The sequence below is a fragment of the Corvus brachyrhynchos genome, unplaced genomic scaffold (genome assembly GCF_000691975.1).
Source record: "Corvus brachyrhynchos isolate BGI_N302 unplaced genomic scaffold, ASM69197v1 scaffold90, whole genome shotgun sequence".
NCBI classification, from domain to species: Eukaryota; Metazoa; Chordata; class Aves; order Passeriformes; family Corvidae; genus Corvus; species Corvus brachyrhynchos.
The window spans coordinates 284,548-287,596 of NW_008236932.1; the positions used below are offsets into that span (position 1 = coordinate 284,548).

Genomic DNA, 3,049 nt, shown 5'->3' on the forward strand with positions numbered 1-3,049 from the left:
GGGAGGTGGCTAAATGTAGTGGAAGGTTGCTCTACAGCAGCTGACCCTTTTTTAGATGAGCTACAGCATCTCTAAAGGTCCAGTATTTAGAAGTTTTTATTTTGAATGTTAGAAAGATTCTTCACTGCATGATTATATTGGAATTGATTTCAGGTCCATGAATTTTTACAAGATATTTGTGATTGCCTTGTTCATATGGTAATTTTAGTTTCTGAGCCTTAAACCCTTATGTCCAGAATTGTTGTTGTGCATAAAATGCTGAAAGTTCATGAGATAAAATATAGTAATGACACTGTAACACGGAACTTGGGAAACTTTGCTACTGCAAAATTGATTCTTGGAAATAAAAGTAGCAGAGAGTAGCCACTTCATTTGTTTTTTTTTTTTTTTAAGATCTTCTCTGACAGGTAGATATATAAAGAGATTTATTCTCCAGTTAGAGGAGATAGAGCCAGTGGACTTTGATAATCACAAGAAAGCTTATGTACCAAATTATTCAGTAGCATCTGTGTTTCAGTGATGATGACAGGACAGGTATACAGGAGGGGGGAATGTGTAGCACTCGGGAACTTTATGGGCAGATACAGACTTTCATGTGAATGACAGCTTGGGAAAATGCTTTACACTTACCAAGACTTTACATTTGTGTGTCCCTGGAATGACACATAACTGCCCAAAATCTTCTTTAAAAAAATGGAAGCTGGCACACAAATTACTTCAAAGTTTCTGAATGTCTTAGTGTTTACATGAAAAGTGTGTTGGCAGAAATGACTGTTGGCATTCAACTGTTGATACAGAGTATAAGAGACTGGAAGAGTCAGTTTGCAAATAGCATTTGACTTAACTTAAACGGTACAAATGTCCAGTGATAATAGTGACATTCAGTTTTTTTCTCATACCATGAATATGTGGCTAAACTGCTCTTCATAATTAGCATTTTCCCCCTTAACTTTTCATATCATGATCATGTAGTAAACCATCTGATAAATAGACTTCCATGCATATTTTAGAAATATTTACACACCTGTTTTTCACTGGAGATAATGACTCATTACTTTGAAAGTTTATTCATTCCTAACTACTGCAGTGCTTTTTTTCCAAGAGGAAGGTCAGACCAGATGAAGCGCTGCTTAGTGAAGAGGATACTGGGAACGGAGTGCTAAATAACTGGTTTTGCCCATCACTGTGTGTTCAGTGGAAGAGAGGGTACAGCCACCTACAGTTCCTAGAAAAATCTTTGTGCTATGTGACCATTGAGAGAACAAAGTAATCCTTTTGGTTAGTGGCATCATAGCAGGAGGTATGATATATGTTTATCCCTCTTAGATCTGCACCCATTTCTGGGAAGTTCTTTAAACTCCAGCCAGTGCTTAGGAATGAGTTGCAGTACTATGATGTAAGCTGCTTAAAGGTGAAAGTGATTAAGAAAAATTTAGAAGTATCTGATCTTCTAAAAGCCTTTAAGGCTTAAAATTGCATCTTGCTGAAGAAGGACATAAAATATTTCTTCTGTATTCATGAGTTTTTCTGCAAAGAACTAGATGACAATTTTTCCATCTTGCCCTGTAGAGATGTGCATGTGTGGTGACATTTTTGTGTCTTGTTCTCTTTCTATAACCTGAGCTTTGCTTTACTAGACACACTGCCATAAATCTTTTGAATAAAATAGACCTTCTGACAGAAGATCAAGACGTCTAGAGGGTGTTTGACTATTAGCCATTAGCAAGGAATGAATCATTCAATTTCAACCCTATAGGGAATGTTTAATGTAGATACAGGGCTTTCGTCCTGACGGTTTTCAAACTGGGGGCTTAAATTAATCAATCAAACTGATTTTGCTGAATGGTTACTAAAGCAATGAAAAATAACTGGCAGGGAATGACCTGTGTCTCTGGAGAATTTTGTCTACATATAGCTTTCAATCTCTTCCTAAATGTAGTGATTTCTTGGGAACTCATTTTCTGATGACACATAAGGTAAGCTGCAGTGGTTATTAAAATGGATAATACCTTAAGTAATGCAAGTCACTTTTGAGGAAGAAAACAAATAAGGTCTCTTGAATTTGTTGTGGACTTTTCTGTGGTTTGTTAGAGGGTTTTTGTGTTTGTTTGCTCATGGAAAAACTCACAGCGTTCTGATATTCTACATGTTTCCTTCCAAAAAATTGTTCTCTTTTTTCAAATGTCAGAAATAATATTCAGAATGTAGTGACAACGAATAAACAGCATAACAGTAGCGCATAGAACGAAATTTTTCGCAAAGTCATTTCAGTTTTACTGTTCTCTGTTTTCTCTCACCTTTTTCTGAAAGCTACTTATTTTGTTTGCTATATGGCAAAACTAAAGCTGTAGTATGTGGAATTTGCAGGACTTCCAAGTTTTTGTTAATGTCAGCTCATCTCAATAGAACATCTAGTAATTTTACAAAATATTTGCTGGTAGAAAAATTCTCTTTGCTTGCAACCGTATCATATATTTCACTGAAGCATTCTCCCGCATTGAATTCTGACTCTGTGTGCTTGTTACTTATATCGATACAGAGGAATAGACATGACAAAAAAGTAAAGAGGACCATTTAAGCAGGCTTTGAAAAACATGGTGTCTCAGCCTGTAATGCTTTTGAACCAGCTGTGTACATGCAACTGTGACCCCTTTAAGACTCTGCAATGCAGCGTCATGTGAGCTATCATGTGGGGATTTCTGCCACAGCAACTTTTCTATGCGATTTGGGTATCTCAAGCACACAGTACTTCTGTTCTGAGTCTTCCAGCATCAGGCAGTTTGGCCATTCTTTCTTTCAAGAATTTTTAAATTCTTCTTTAGAGCTGATGAAACTGAGCCTAATACTAGTCTGTTGAAGGACCTTATTTATATCCAATCATTTTTAATTTGGAAAACCATGTGTAGCGGGTTGGGTTTGTAACCGGGTGGAAACACCAATTTCGTGTAGTGGTTTGGTCCAAAATACTCATTACTGTTTGTCTTCTGTGAGATAAGATTTAGGAGAAACACAAAGCAGGCACCAAACTTGAAAGAATATAAAGAAGTTT

At 36.5% G+C, this 3,049-nt stretch overlaps 1 protein-coding gene across 1 annotated transcript in view; it reads left to right on the plus strand.

Moving 5' to 3' along the window:
• HSD17B4 (hydroxysteroid 17-beta dehydrogenase 4) overlaps positions 1–3,049 on the plus strand; it is a 61,469-nt gene that overhangs the window by 28,043 nt on the left and 30,377 nt on the right. The gene's annotated exons all lie outside the window — the stretch shown is intronic.